The sequence below is a fragment of the Augochlora pura genome, chromosome 6 (assembly GCF_028453695.1).
Source record: "Augochlora pura isolate Apur16 chromosome 6, APUR_v2.2.1, whole genome shotgun sequence".
Lineage (NCBI taxonomy): Eukaryota > Metazoa > Arthropoda > Insecta > Hymenoptera > Halictidae > Augochlora > Augochlora pura.
The window spans coordinates 6,292,738-6,310,261 of NC_135777.1; the positions used below are offsets into that span (position 1 = coordinate 6,292,738).

Genomic DNA, 17,524 nt, shown 5'->3' on the forward strand with positions numbered 1-17,524 from the left:
CGCGGTAAAAGAATGAAATTTGCCTGAACAGAAATTGCAAATATTATTGGAAATTTTGCAAAAATCTTTGAAAGAGTTTATCGTTATCGAGAGAGAGAGAGAGAGGATCGAGATCGTAAAGATCGAGGGATCCATGGCATTTTCCTTCTGTCGGCTAACAAAGCCGATCGTCGTCGCGATCAATTGTCTGTCGATTGTGTTCGCTGCACAGTGTTTCTAATCGCTGTTCGTAGATCCTACGTGCACACATGTTTATATACATACATGCGAGAGAGTCTCTATACGTAGGTACATACTATACATATTTTTATATAACGCTTGTAGTTGGAACATTGTTCGTGTACTTTTTTTTAAATCTCTGCGAATCCTGACTCGTTTTTATGGTGTGTGGTGAAAACACCGTGTTTGGTAGTGCGGCCGATTGGTTCTAGAGAACATTTGTTATAGAGAATATTTTTGTCGCTTCTATACATACATATAAAAATACATATACAATTTTTATGCAGGGCGGAACTCGTGAGCGTGACAAACGTGATTTGAATTAACGACGGAACAAACGTTAATATTATAATGAAAAAACAATACTGTTGATATTCTATAAATTTATATAAATCTGCTGAAGTACAATATATTATACTGTTATTGTGCTAAGGTGATAGGTGTTACAGCAAAGAAATTAATTAATAATTTCAGTTCTCTCGTGGCAATATCAATTTTCCGGAAAATAATTTTAATCCAGCGTGACAGCGGAGGATTCGCGCGGATCATACTTTTGGATGAGAAAATATCGGCGCGTTTTAGCTGAGAGAGATCATGGTCGTCGAAGAGTTCTCCACCCTGTATAGAAACTAGAACGATTGTCCTTCGATTTCACCCGTTGACCACCGTTTATCTTGTAGTGTCTTAGTATCTGTCCATCTATATATATTGTATACATCTATCGATGTACATTATATATTATTATTATTATTACTATTACCATATATTATGATTATTATTCTTATTATTGTTACTATTTATATTATATTTATATTTATTCGATCCAGTATATTTCATCTAATATATACAGATCCAATATTTATATATTAAATATAAATGTAATAATATATTATTTATAATATTTATATTATATTATAATGCTTTAAATGAATTAATATTTATATCATATTTTATTTTATTATATTTATATATTAAATATAAATATATTTACATATTACTGTCACTACTTATATTTATTACTACTATTTTTATTTGTATTATTATTCTTACTATTACTGTTATAATTGTTATCGTTCTTATTATTATTCGTCGTTAGTACCACGCCCACCTGCCACTCTTTCTCTAACACCGCTGTTCACCAAAGGAATGTTTGTCTTCTATTGATTTGTATTGTCGTGCCACCGATTACCGTAGACCAGCATCATCCGGATAACAAGATCGACACGATCACTGTATCACGATCCCGGTATATATATACGCACATATACATAATTCCCTGGTTAGAAGTACGCTTTAGTCGAGTATATCTGTATACATATACATGTACGTACATACATATATATCTCATAATATGTCGAACAGTCGAACGATCTTGGTGTTCTCAAGCGGTTCGAGTGATCCGCGTCCGAAGCAAACCGAAAAGCTGCCGACGAAAATCTCAACCCATCCTATATTCCAATCGCGTTCCGACCCATTGTCTTTTCGTCCAGAGTTGCCATCGGGCGAGTACGATTTTATTATATAAGTAAATGATAGTAATTAAAATAACTATTAATGATTAATTCGACAAATTTTTTTTGTCGAGAACAATGGTTTCGAATCGATTATTCGGACAATATTTTAGTCGAGCAATACATCGAATCAATTATTCGAACGATATTTTATTCGTAAAAAGGTATATTTAATGAAATTTTATTCGGAAATTTTTTAGTCGAGATATTTTACTGGAATAAAATTAGAAATAACTCTCGAATATTATATATGATAATAATATAGTTTGTTCGGATAAAATTTCATTCGGACAATTTTCTATCAGAACATAAACTAAATAAACATTCAAATATTATAAAATTGAATAAAAATGAACGCAAAGCCTCAAAATAAATCGGATAAAAAATTCGATTAAAATTCCATCGGAAATATTATAAATCTTCGAATAATATTTTATATTGACAAAATCGTACCGCGACTGTATGGAACTCTGTTTTCCCCTCCCCCGTTCCCCTGCTCCACGAGTTTCCCCGTTTTCTTGATCAGTCGGAACGCAGAAACACAAGGATCGACGATTTTCGCAGGCATCCGACGACTGTTTTCGGCGAAGAGGAGCAAAGGAAAGGGAAGATAGTCGGTTAAGAAGGTCGTGCTCTCGAGGGCGGCCGAAGGGACGGGAGACGAGGCCCTACAGACCCCGAGGACCGGAAAACCGGCGACCGTTTCTCACCTGAGAGCGCAAACTACCCTCTGTCTTGACTCTTTTCTTTCAAGGATGCAGGCACGAATCGAAGCCTCGCGGGCCGACGATGGACCACCAGGCGCGAGCGACGGAGCCACGGTGACCGAGACATGATGTATTGTTTCTCGTGAGTCCCTAATTACCACCCACCGATACACGCTGTATGGGTCAAGATTGCGAAGGAAGCCGCTAGATTTGACTAGACGTAGGGAGAGTATGGTAGAAGTAGATGGAAAGGGGAGTCGAGGAGTCGGTTGCCGAGGAAATGGGTGCAAAGGGAAGTTTTCCAAGGAAATGGGTGAAAAGGGAACTTTTCCAAGTGTCGTGCGGGTCGTTTTAATTAGTAGACTGCTTTACGGTGTCGGAAATCGCTCAAATGTTCGAGAAATTGAATAGTTTTGAGCAGTTCGTGTTGAATGGAATTTTGGAGACTAATAGAGTTTTAGTAGCTTTGAGCAATTTTTACTGGCTCAGAAATGGAATATCGTAATTTCGAGCAATTTATATTCACTCGAAAATGCATTATTATAGATTTGAGCGATTTTATTGACTCAAAGGTGGAATATCGTAGTTTTGAGCAATTTTGTTGGCACAAAAATGCAATGCAGTTGTTTTGCGCAATTTTTATTGGCTCAAATATGCGATATCGTAATTTTTGAGCAATCTTGTCGGCTCAATAATTGCAATATCGCAGTTTCGATCAATTTTATTGGTTCAAAAGTTGCAGTATCGCAGTTTTGAGCCACTCATCGTGATCGAAAATGGTTCAAACTTTCGACTAATAGAATTTTCGCAGCACTAAGAATTTGTATTGACTCAAAAATGCATTAATGTAGTTTTGAGCAATTTTATTGGCCCAAAATTTGCAATATCGCAGTTTTGAGCCACCGTTCATGGTCGAAAATGGCTCAAACTTTCAACGAATATAACATTCCTAATTTTGAGCAATTTTTATTGACTCAAAAATTTAACATCGCAGTTTTGAGTCATCCCTCAAGCCGAATAACGCCTCGAAACATCAACAATCACAAATACAGTACCTCCGATCAATTTTTATTATTAACAAAATCTAATTCGCTGCCCAAAAATGTTCCCCACCTTCCCCCCAATTTTCTACCCCCGTTATTCTCACTCCCCGCACACGAACCAATCACCGCCCTAAAAAGACGCTCAGTTTTTATTATTAACAAAATTTAATTCGCTGCCCAAAAATTTTCCACTTCATCCCCCCGCTTTTCTACCCCCGTTATTCTCACCCCCCGCACACGAACCAATGTGCGGAACCTAAAAAAAAAACACGCGCATAACAAATTTTCGAACAACCGAGAACCAAAACCTCATTAAAAATGAAGCGATGTTAACAATTGGAAACGTTCCCTTGCAACGCAAAAAGCTGCGTTCTTTTATCCAGGAAAAAATATAGCGGCTAGCAGCGCGCGCTCGCTCTACCGAAACGATAGAAACCAGCAGTTTGAGCGACGTCGGCGGCCGGAATAAGCGTTGAAGAAGCCGTAATTCGAAGAGACAAGCGAATCGATTGCAGCTGAAATCGCGAGCCCGTTTTTGCCACCGTTCCTCCGTTGATTTCTCAACGCGTCTCTACCTTTCTCTGCCTTTCTCTCTGCGCGTCTCTCTTCGCATCGACGGGGTCCGATTCTCCGTCGCGCGCGCGGCTAATCGGCTCGTTCCCACTCTCTTTCTCTCGATGTCGCTCTCTCTCTCTCTCTCCCTCTCTCGGTTACGAACGCGCGTATGCACACGGAAATAGAAAACGAGGAAAAAGGTGTAATATCCTCCTAGACCAACCTAGATCTCTGGACACCGTTAGAGTTCACCGGTCTAAACGTTCCGCCGTTACAGCAGATAACGAGTTTCTCCGTCGTCTGCAACCCTCCACCTCTCTCTCTCCCTTCCTCTGTCTCTCTCTCTCTCTTTCTCTTCTTCTTTTTCTCTCTTTCTCTCTGGTCCTTTTTGTCTCTCTCTCCGCCGGGCAACTCGGTCAGAACGGAGCGACGTGGAAACCGCTTAATCTCGTTCCCGCAATTTTCTTTTTCTCCCCCGACCGTCGTTCCACGCTTTCCAATCTTTAGGGTCCCGCAAGATTAATCCGAGGCCGTTCGAGCGGAGCGACACCGTTACTCTTTGATCTATCGGGCTCGTCGAACGAACAACGCCGTGGCTTTCTCTGTCATCGGAACTGCTCTCGTCGAGCTCCGCGGATAATTTCCCGTTGTTGTTATCGTCCGCGTCGTTTTTCCGTGACGGAGATCGTAATGGTCAGCGTCCTCCTCGTCTTTGGTGGTCACTGACTGTACGATGCTCTTCTTTAACCCTCTTAGTAGCGAACAATGACATATCGTTGTTGGTTGTTGTTGGAAATGTAGTTTTCTTGATATTTTTTATTAAAGGATCGTTTTATTTCTTTTTCCTTTTTGAATTTGGTATTTATTAGGCTTTTCAATATTCTTGCAATTTCTTTTCGAAGTTTTATTTCGATTAGACGAGAACGTTGATTCAATGTTCGTGATTCGATGTGAGTAGTGACTATTTAATATTGATTTGAGAATATATAGTATTGAATAGTGACTATTTAATATTGAATAGAGAATATATTAAAATTAGATGGAGAATATATAATATTGAATAGTGAATATTTAATATTGAATAGAAAATTTATGATATTGAATAGTGAATATTTAATATTGAATAGTGACTATTTAATATTGAATAGAGAATATATTAAAATGAGATGGAGAATATATAATATTGAATAGTGAATATTTAATATTGAATAGAGAATATATAATATTGAATAGAGAATATATAATATTGAATAGAGAATATATAATATTGAATAGACAATATATAATATTGAATAGACAATATATAATATTGAATAGACAATATATAATATTGAATAGAGGATATATAATATTGAATTGAGAATATTTAATATTCAATAGTAAATAGTAAATATTTAATATTGAGTATTTAGTATTGAATAGTAAATTGTGAATATTTAATATTGAATAGTGAATATATAATATTGAATGGGGAATATATAACATTCAATAGTAAAAATTTAATATTGAGTACTTAATATTGAATAGTAAATTATGAATATTGACTATTTAATATTGAATAGAGAATATATAATATTGTATAGTGAATATTTAATATTGAGTATTTAATATTGAATAGTGAATATTTAATACTGAGTATTTAATATTGAATAGAGAATATATAATATTGAGTATTTAATATTGAATAGAGAATATATAATAAATAACTATTATAAATTACCGTTTAATTATAATTGCACATTGATTCAATGATTCTGAACCGTTTTCCTGTTAACCTTAATGTCGTCCACTATCTTGCGCACGCTGTATCGCATATTTTCATCGAGCCTACTCTCGAGATCGCAACGTGGCGCGGAAAATACTTATGGGATACCCTAATAGATAAATAGATAGACAAATAAAAAGAGAGAGAAGTTGACGTCGTCGCCGGAAATGTTCCCAATCACTATGTCCATTCAATTACGTTGACCAGGGGGTTGGTGCATAAATTCCGCGATCCGGAGGAGTTCTTTCGAACACGTCGCGCGCCGTTAGGTTGCGGGGAAGTGCGTTGAGCAGCGACTCGAGCAGCTACAGATGAAAAAAGCTGTCGAATGAAACCAAGAGTACGCGAGAGAAGTCTGTGAAACGGGTTAATGAGCTCGGCGATCGGCGGTAAATTAATCGACAGCCGCGCGGCGGCGACCGGTCGCAACGGTCTCTCCCTCTCCCGAGGCCACCTGGAACTTAGCAAAGAGAGAGAGAGAGAGAGAGAGAGACTCGCCCCTTTCCCACGAGTTTGCATCCCTCTCGAGTCACCCTCCTGTCGAAAAATCCATTTATTCGTCTCGCTCGCGATCGATCTTTGAAAGCAGCCCGTCGAGCGAGAACGGGCGCAGCGAGGGGGGGCGCGCGCGAGAGGCGTGTGCCATTGAGAAACACGAGAAATCGATGATGAACGGAGAGAGAGAGAGAGAGAGAGAGAGAGAGAGAGAGAGAGAGAGAGAGAGAGGGGGCAGAGCGGGGGGAGAATTGCCTCGAGCTACCAGTCGATTTTGTCTCGACGTAGACGCAAGCCTCGACCTAGCCTCTCTCTCGCTCTCTCGCTCTCTCGCTCTCTCGCTCTCTCTCGTAGCTTCGCGGCGGCGGCGTGTGTCCGCAATCTGGCTGGACAGAATTGGATCTCTTTACCAACTGGCCGTAAACATTTCTGTCGCTACAGGTTTATTTAATCTAGCAACAATTTTATATTATCACGAAATTAGCGGCGACACTTCCGCGACGGGGGTGTCGTCTGTATACGATAGTCGGTCGGTGCAACGCTTGACATCGTAGGACAGTCATTTATTGACAGTCACTTTTTTCTCATTTATTTTAATGCTACAAAATATTATCAAAGGATAATATTAAATGAGTGCTAGAAAAATTAGTTATACGGTAATTTTTATTGGCGTCAATGAACAATGAAGTTATTAGTTACATTGGTGATAGTTACAACGATGATTAAAATATGAAATAAATACTTTTATTGGTTTACTCATTTATTTTAATGCTGCAGAATATTATCAAAGAATAAATGAGGGCTAGAAATTAGTTATACAATAATTTTTATTAGTGTTAATGAATGATGGAGTTATTAGTTATATTGGTGTTGACGCAGTCTGCATTGGACGAACGATGATTAAAACATGAGATAAATGCTAAAAATCATTTATAATAAATTAATAACTTATCGATACAGTTACAAGCTATTTCAAGGATTTAATATCATTTTCAAGCCATACGTAGAAAATCTTATACCCATTACTACCAATATTAAGCCTAGCGCGAACATCGTTGATCATAATCGTGCAACAATATCTCTTCAACTGGTTCGCCGAAATTGATGAAATGGATTCAATGAAATCCGCGAATATTCGAACGCAGAGAGTGTCGACATAAGGTTGGACTGTCGACCGATATATACCCAGACACCAGGATAACCGATTTAACCAGCGAACCCAATGTAGAACCGGTTGCCGACAACTATCTCCGCCTATCCCGCCACGCGGAGCCACCGATTTTCTTCGGCCGTGAGAGGCCGGGAGAGCGGGATCGGAGTCGCTAATTTCCGACGATTAGCGTCCGCCGCAGCTGCGCGCCCCGTTTTTTTCTCTACGGACAGAAAAATCGGGTAGACGGCGGTCGAAACAATTGGTTTCGCTCGTCTAACGATCCGATGGTTTTCTAACAGTGGCCCGGAGAGCTACCCTCGTTTGACCCAGATCGTTTGTTCCGCCGACTTCTGCGTTGCTCGGCGGGCTTGTACGAGCAACGAAGAGGAGCTGCGCTGTTGTTATTTAAAACTAAAAGCATCTGCGCGCAAGTTTAGCTAATAGAGAGAGATTTATTTTATTTGGGGACGAGTGTAGAAATGTTGTGGGGTTTGTGCAGTCGCTGGCCTTGAGAGGGCGATGGATTGCATGGGTGCGAGGATTGATCCTTTTGTGTGGAGTAATGTGCTGTTTGCAGCTTTTTAATCGAGGTTGAATTCTGCTGTTAATAGTTAATATTTGTTGCTTGTTATTTGGTATTTAATATTTGATATTGAATAGTGAATAGTAAATATATAATTTGAATAGTAAATTGTGAATATTTAATATTGAATATTGACTATTTAATATGGAATAGAGAATATGTAATATTGGATAGTGAGTATTTAATATCGAGTATTTAATATTGAGTAGTGAATAGTTAATATTGAGTATTTAATATTGAATAGTAAATTCTGAATATTGAATATTGCCTATTTAATATTGAATAGTAAATTCTGAATATTTAATATTGAATATTGACTATTTAATATTGAATAGTAAATTGTGAATATTTAACATTGACTACTTCATATGGAATAGAGAATATGTAATATTGAATAGTGAATATTTAATATCGAGTATTTAATATTGAATAGTGAATATTTAATATTGAATAGTAAATTCTGAATATTTAATATTGAATATTGACTATTTAATATTGAATAGTAAATTCTGAATATTTAATATTGAATATTGACTAATATTGACTATTTATATTGTAGAATATATAATATCGAATGGAGACTACATAATATCGAATATCTAATAGTGAATATTTAATATTGAGTAGCAAACATTGAATACCGAATATTTAATATTCATCATTGAGCACTGAATACCGAACATTTAATATCGATTATCGAACGTGAAATATTAAATATTTAATATTAAATATTTCGACATTGAATACTAAACACTTAATTTCCAATATCAATATTAAATCAATACGTACACGTCAATCACATTTAACACCAATACCCATAACCACTCAATCAAAGCCAATCAAAAACTATCACCCATGAAATTGTTCTAACCATCGACTTGCTACAAATCAGAGTAGTATAATTCCCCATTCATTCTGCGAAACACGCAGCGCATAAAGTTCGGTCGCAACTACCCCGCGTCCGGCCGGAGAGTATGGTTTCCCTTGTCGCGAGAATCCTGGCTATCGATTTGGCCGAGCGCGGTCGCTAGAACGCGGCGAATTAACAGTGGACCCTAGTCTCTCTTTAGAGAGAGAGGTAGAGCATGTCGGGAATCGAAGGTCCCGAGATTCGTTCCGACGGAAACCGTGGTGGCTTGTCGAGTAAAAGAGCCGCGAAGAAATTGATAAACCGGCGAGGCGGAGTAAGTGGTTTCCCGCGAACGTGATTCGGAAGCAGCACTTTGCACCCTTGCGACCACGACACTTCTCCCTCCCTCTCTCTCTCTATCTCTCTCTCTCTCTCGCTCGCTCGCTTCGATGTATCCATCTCCCTTTCTTCTTTGGGGAGAATAAAGGATTCGGCACTTTGCTCTCTCTCTCTCTCTCGCCTCTTTGCTCTCTCGCGCCTCTCTCCTTCGAGGCTCGAGTGCCGCGGAGACAAGAGAGAGTCGAGGGGATGAATCGGCCGATGGGGCCGTGGATAGCGCGCGCGATCCGTGATCGAGAGGGCCGAGATCCACGATTGAGCAGAGACCTCTCCTCGCCTCGGCGAATTCGTGGCGAATCCTTTTGCGATCTCCGTGCGATAACGAGCGAATCCTGCGGATGCCGCGCGACGATGCGGGCGCGAGAGAGGAATCGTCGAGGATCCGGGGGCAATTGTCTTGTCTGTGGCCGGTGCCCACTCGAAAGCGTCCTTCTTCACCGTGTTACAATGGTGGTTGAAGGAGCGAGTGGAGGTGGATGTTGCCATCTTGAATTTTTTTTATACAGGAGAGGGGTAACAATGTTCTTCAATTACGGGGATGGTTGTAAAATTAGTGAATTTATGTGTAATACAAATCTTACGAAAATCCCAAAATAAATAAAACAATTATTAAAGCATATAGAAAAAAAGAAATATTAGCTCTTTCCTCGTCATTATTAAAATACTGAATACGCTATTATTAAATCATATCCTTTACTATACCAAAAATTGGGTAGAAAAATCGTGACAATATTCGCAACTAGTCCCACAATTATCCCAATTAGCCGAGTGTCCACGTGCTTCCGCCGCGAAAAGGCGACCAACAACCCCTTGGAACGAAAAGCGCCATAGAAAACAGGGACTCTCGCGATTCGCGAGAAAAGCGGGTATGAGGTTAGGGTGCATTAGTATTCGTTACACGAAATCGAATAATTGCGATATAATTTCAATCCTGTTGCGCCGCGGTAAATAGAGATTATTACGTGGCGGATGCGCGCGCCCCCGGAGCTTCGAGAGTATTATCCACTTCGCGGCGATTGTTCGCTTTTTAATGCGACTGCACCGAGCGAGCGCGCGCGCGCGTTTCTGGGACAATGGCGAATTTATCGTCCGGCGAGAGGATTCGGCCGAGAGCAGAGAGAATTACCTTTTGCTCCGCGTCCCGTAAAACGACGAGCGCGAATAATTCATGAGAAAAATGGGGGGAGAGGCGGCTTCGGCGTGGAATCTTTTTTCCGCGGAGGCCGTGGAATAGATAAGCAAGTAAGAAGGGGGTGGGGTGGGGTGGGCTCGAGGAGATGAAAATGTCGTTTCCTCTCGAAGAAATGCGCCGGACAAACTGATTAACGACTACGCGGGCTCGTGATTTCCAAGCGGGGAAACAATACGAAAGAGAGAGAGAGAGGGAGAGAGAGAATGTTTTACGACGCGGTATTAATATTCAAGCAGCTCTCTCCTCTCTAAGGGCGGGAATAACCTTTTCCAGCTCGGCGAACTTCTCGCTATTTTCCGCGTCCCGATCCGCGCTGCTAAGTTTATTTTTACGCGCGTGAATCGAGTACTTTCCCTTAAACAACTTCTCCTCGGTCGCAAAACTTTCATGCTGTGGATAAGCGCGGCCGGGAGTATTTATTTATAAATATTAATTTCGGATGGTTAGCTAACTTTCAAGAAATACTAGTAGAAATATCGTCTCTAAGAAACGATAGGGTTTTCCGGGGCTTTAAGGGTGCCCACCCCCGTGGTCTACAACACCGTTACCGACGGTGCAGCGCTCTGAAGCGGAGGGAAACGGTGGAACTCTTTGAATGTTGCGCCTTCTTCGTCGGTAAAACTGTATGCCCGTCGGTAATGCAGTTCTCCGCACGGTAAGAGCTCGTTTTACCGATTAGCAGCATAGTTGTTCCCGCGAACGATCATCCCTTCGAACGCTAATTTACCCCCGAGGTTACAGAAACGTAGGATTTTGCTGAGTAAGGTACTTGAGGAGAGGTTAGAGAGGTTAGAGTTTCTGGTTTTTTGATACTTTGTTGGTTTATTTCTGTGGTTTGGTGATTTTAGGGATGATAGGGTAGTTAATCTGTCGTGCTATACATCGTACTATAGTCTATTGTACTGTACAACTTAATCGTACTATACAGCTTAGTGTATCATGTATACTCTATTATACTGTACACGTTGTCGTACTATATGTACTCTATCATACTATATACTCTATTCTGCTATATATAGTCTATAGTACTATACACTCTACGATACTATATATATCCTATTATACTATACACCCCATCGTGCCATGAACTTTATAGTGCTCTGCACAATACTATACCATACATCCCATCGTGCCACGATCTTTATAGTGCTATACGCAATACTAAAAATTTATTTATCAATAAATGTTCCCCCGGGCTCACATGGAATGCCATCTATACGTCCCATCGTGCCATGAATTTTATAGTGCTATACACAATATTGTACTATACATCCTACAATACTAATCACAGTACCGTACTAAAATACCCTATAGCACTAGCCACCCTCCCTTAACGTTCTCAACACTTTATTTATCCGAAACTTATTTATCTTGCCTTATTTATTTGATTAAATTCTACGCGACAAAAAGTCAGAAAATAAAATTTAATTAATAAAATTAAAATTTTATTTAATATATTTCCAGAAATATGGACACTGTTACAATTTGTAATAGTATAGGTTAATAAAGTAGCGAGTTCCATTGTTAAATAAAAATTGAAAGTTACCTTTTCCAAACTATAGTAAAATTAAAATAAAAATTCTTAACACAGTCCAGATAAATATGAATAAAATTTACAGACTGTTCCTTTTTAATATCGTTTATTTTCTAGGAATTCGTTACAAATATAATGACACAATTTTATATCGAAGAAAATGGCAAGAAAGTCTGTAAATATCGTGACAATTTATTTATTAATATTTAGGAGAAATATATATATATATTATTTTTAAACGCTCTAGTGGTTAACTGAATTTCCAGCGACGGGATTTTGTTTAAGAGGATCTCTATGATATTTTCAACAATAATTTCAGAACTGTACACTATATAGTTAATATTATAGTTATAGTATATAATATACATATAAATTACTATAATATAATATATAATATACTATACAAATATTATTATAGAACATTACTCCCCAAATAATGTTTCAAGAAATTCCAAAAATCTAAACTAAGTTATTAACAAATTTGCATCATCGGCTCGCGGAATATTCCGCGCTTGGCTGCAAGACGAAACGCTATTTTATCGAAACATTTCCGAATGATTTTCACATCGCGTCCCTCTCGGTTCGATAGCCTCAGAAAGAGGCTGAACTTCGTCAACCCCGCACCCTTATCGATCCAACTATCCCCGAACACACGAAGATCCAGAAGAAGCAGCCCGACATTATTAGGTCGCCGGCTGTGGGCTTGTTAGTTCCGGTGTTCTCGCGTTCCACCCTTATTCCAGCGATTTCCAATGCACAACCACCTACGAGCCCTGTTTATCGGCTCTCTCCTGGCCCGTTAATTCGGTCGACGGTTCCATCGAGACGCGCGAGTTTTCCAGCACTCGGAGCAACTTCGCTCGCGCGCGCGCGCGCGCGCGTTCAAGGGCACTCGATTCCAGCGGAGCCGTGCCGAACCGGATCAGTGGTCTTGAATAATAAGTGTTTCCACGTTGTCGGCCGCTCGAGCGGATAGAGAGAGAGTCGTTTTCGCGACACCGGGCCACGGGGGACCCGATTAATTAAACGCGAACTGAGCCACGCCCCGTTCGAGCACGCCTCGAATCGCAGCCACGCGATTCAAGACGGTGGTAGGCCTGGTCCGGATGCACGACACGCGGGAGACTCGTTCGGCCTTTGTACTATATGTCCGTCTTTCCATCGACCGAGCGACCGCAGCCTTGAAATGCCCCGTGGGGCATTTTGCTGCGCTCCTGGGGAGCAGCGAAGCCACGCCTACTCGGCCGCCGAACTTCGTGATTAAGCAAACAGCTGGTCATTAAGCTGGTTATAACTGGTTATAGCTAATCGAACTTCTTATTTAACTCAACAATTATTTAATTAATATCGAAAATTATTTATTTGTTATTTATTATACATGAAGAATATAGTGCTCTTTATTTGAATTTAACAAGACCGAGTAGTATATTATTTATTGAAATATCTCACTTGCGGAGAATTGAACTTCTTATTTAACTGAAGAATTGTTTAATTAATCTCGAAAATTATTTATTTGTCATTTATCGTTTGCGAAGAATATAGTGCTCTTTATTTGAATTTTAGAAAGACCGAGTAGTATATTATTCCTGCCTCTATTTCGTCTTTGGTGTATTATATATTGGATAAATCTTTTTACTAATTTTCATTCAATTTTTATTAATTTACGTCTGCTTATTTCGTCAATATGTCGAATAAATTCTTCGAACGATATAACGATAATGTGATACTTAATATTAACCATATATTATTATATATACATTATATATATATTATTATATATATATATATATATATAGTAACGATACTTAATGTAATCATCGTCGACTCCAGCAACGATTAATAGATCGATAATTCGCTCGCGCAAATTGGCTAATAAATCTTGGAAACGAAAGCGAGAAAAGTAGTCGCGAATTTGGCTAGAGTCAAAGAGTTGTTCGGACAGCGTCTGGTAGATCGGTGCTCGTTTCGGTGCCCGCTAAATTGCCCCGGTCTCTTTTTTCGATCCAGCGATTCGTGTTACCCGGAAGGGTGTAATGGCCGTGCACGACGGAACAGATTAGCGTCGGTGGAGCTCGGCTCCTCGAGTTTCGCGGCCTGTGCCCGGATTGTCCTCGATTCTTCGAGACATCGCCCCGTTCGAATTACCAGGCGGAGAGCTTCCTTCCGGCATGACCGAGACGAGAGAAAGAGAGAGAGAGAGAGAGAGAGGGAGAGGTGCCCTGTCGTCATCGAGACGGGTTCCTCGCTCGACCAGCATCCTGGAGGAGGATTGAATTTTTTGTCCGTTCCGAATCGGATGAGGGTACCCTCCTTCCGCCTGGATGAGGATCATCTTTTTGCCGGCAGCGCGAAGTCTGCTGAAAACGTCCCCACATCCTCTCGAAACCCTTTCTTTCTCTATCTTTTTTGGGAAGAGTTCCGATCATTTAGGGCCGTCGTCTTTGCTCCGGAGCTATTAAGCCACGCCTACTCCGGATCGCGTACCATTGAAACCCCGTCTAGCTCTGATAATGGTGTTCAGAAACTCCAGGAATAATCTGAGACCCAAACCGCACCCTCTGAGATTTCAGATATTTTAGTTGGCAATCGTGCTTGGATAACAGTGACAATATTTTATATTAACATTATTTAAATAATATATTTAATATTATAGTTCTAATTATCGTCCATGATAATTCTACGATTTTCTTTTATTTAGGGTGGTTAAACAGAATAAAAGCAGATTTATCTGGCAGACTTTATTATTAATAGTGTTTTTATCTTCCAGTTTAATCTCTTAATTTAAACTCGATGCTATTATTTATTTATTATTATTATTATTATCACAGTCGTTATTATTAAGTTATTCTTTAAGTATAGTAACAGCCAAGTCTTTTCAAGTTGTCGCCAAAATCCATGCAATAGGGGTTTATTTAATTAACTCGTTCTCACTGACACCATTTATTTTATTCTTCACTTTATATATATATTTAATTCGTATAATTTAAGAGAGTCTAACGGTCCATAAAACAATAATAATAATTAAACTAATGACAAGAGTAATCGCAATACTGATAGAAAAAATTAATATATATTTAATTCGTATAATTTAAAAAAGTCTAACGGTCCATAAAACAATAATTAAACTAACGACAAGAGTAATCGCAATACTGATAGAAAAAGATCGGTTTCGCAACGCTAATCGCGGCTAACCCGGATTTCTCTGCTGTTCAAAGCACGGCCTCTCGGCGTGAATAATTGTCTCGCGTTCTCTAGAGGGATCGAGAGAGAGAGAGAGCCGGGTGCTCGATAAGCAGACGGGGGAGTAAAAATTGCAAGTCGCGCGGGTGCCGGGCCGGCGACGTCGAAGACGCGTCGTCGTCGCCGCGACGGTGGCCCGCGGTTTAAGAGAGTTAACGCGCGCCGGGGTGGGTACATGATGTTTTCCATAGGCCATCTGTCGAGGGGCACCCCCCGTCGATTAATTGGAACCCCGCGTATTGATCCAATAACGCGGGCGCCAGATACACAAACCGAGGGAGAGAAAAGCCCCCTCCCCCCCCCCTCCTCCCACACCCCCGTTAGGGAGAGCAACCTCCGAGACACACGAGGGAAACGCGCGCGCAACACACGACCGCGGAACGATCGCCTCCTTTGCGGATCCTGACGCGATCTCTGCCGGGCCCTGAACGATATCGATGACCTCGATAATGATTACCGTTGTTCTCTAGCTATGCAACGATTATAGTAATAATAATATAGTGTTAATAATAATGATTGACGATATTTGGTTGGCCCATACGAAATATCGGATTTTTAACCATCTTAGTGGCAAAGAACAATAATATCGTTGTTGGCTACTTTTGAGAATAATATTCGTTGTAAATCGGTTGTCTGGGTAATTAATAATCTATTACCTATTATTGCAATAAATATATTAAATTGTACTACCCCGAGCTTCAATATTATTCTATAATATTTTAAATTTAAACATCTCTCGCTATTAATAAAAGAAATGAAATCAATATGGAAACGAAAATTTATTATGATATTAGGATAACTATCATTCGCATTAAAACACGGTTCGCCTAACTGGTCAAGAAATATATACATCCTCTGTTACACTTTATTAAATTGTATATTATATAAAATCGTTTTATTTAAACACGGACTAAATTAATACAGTATAATTACTAAACTGTAGATCTTACTATAAGATAAAAGGTATATCTTATTCAATAAAAATCATTCTTTCTTTCTTGAATAATTTCTCTCTTTTGCAGCTAATACATGCAATATATTCATTGCTTAAAATTTCATGTATACATTAATTATTACAAACACGGAAAATTCGCGGTTTAATAATAATAATTATTATCTCTACCATTGTTACTATTATCACCATTATAATTACCATTATTATTACTATTATTATTACCATTATTATTACTATTATTATTACCATTATTATTACCACTATTATTGCAGCTACAATTACTATTATTGCCATTATTATTACAGTAACAATTTTAAAAGCGATCGCAACAGCTAGCAGGTACAGTAGCGGACAAAAATTTAAGACGAGAAGGAAAAAAGAAAGGAATTATTAATATTTTATAAATAAGATAAGCTATCATGTTCTATCTTTCATTATAATCGTCTACTTATTTATTTAAACAGTTACAAAAACATTTATGTTCGGTTTTGAACTTATTAGTTGGAATATATAACAAAAAAGTAAATCTATGTTACATTTCCAATGACAAAAGTTTAAGACTACAAAATTAACAGAAAAAAATGGTTTTTAATACAAATATTTAGTATTTCGTCCATAATCCATTATTTTTTATAACCTCAGCACGTCTTTTTGGCATTGAATCTATTAACTTTTCACATTTCTTTACTGTAATATTACAGTAAATATTACAGTAGAGAAATATTGTCGATATTGTTGACTCAATAATGTTTACATTTAGCACACGAGCCTTCGAGAATTAGAAGGTCAAGCATTTGTCTTCATTATCCCAAAACATGAAACTGATTGGAAAGACAGTACTTACATTACACGTGTATAATCGAAATGAAATTCGTCGTCTTAAATTTTTGACCGCTACTGTACCTCGACAATGCTATTCGAATCGCGAACCATCGAACAGCTGAAATAAGTCGGCATGTCGCGGATTAAGGTTCGCGGGAAGCCTAACTCGACGACCGTCGCGCGCTCGAACGCGAAGCAACCCCCTCGCGAAAGGGTTGGCCGCGTCCTGTCCGCCACCCCCCTTCCCTCGAGAACTCGCCGTAAAGTCTTTAAAAGCGGTGGTTACTTTCATTTGGCCGGGGCGGCGACGACGGCCGAGAACGCGCTCGACGTGTTCAGCGCGTTAATTGTGCACCTTAATTAAAACTAATATCCAGTCCAAATTAAAATAAATTGAGCCGGCCTCTTTGCTCGTCCCTTCCCGATGAAAAAAGGCCGGCTTGAAAAACGCGAGCGCGCGCAGGTGTTCCGTGACGCGAGAGCCGCGAACCCCCTTTTTTT

The 17,524-nt window shown here is 39.2% G+C and overlaps 2 protein-coding genes across 2 annotated transcripts in view; one reads left to right on the forward strand and one right to left on the reverse strand.

The window, feature by feature from the left end:
• The window catches only part of LOC144471715 (RNA-binding protein Musashi homolog 2-like), a 103,567-nt gene that overhangs the window by 47,496 nt on the left and 38,547 nt on the right, over positions 1–17,524 (forward strand). The window lies entirely within an intron of this gene.
• Positions 1–17,524, reverse strand: part of LOC144471711 (uncharacterized) — an 83,854-nt gene that overhangs the window by 15,359 nt on the left and 50,971 nt on the right. The gene's annotated exons all lie outside the window — the stretch shown is intronic.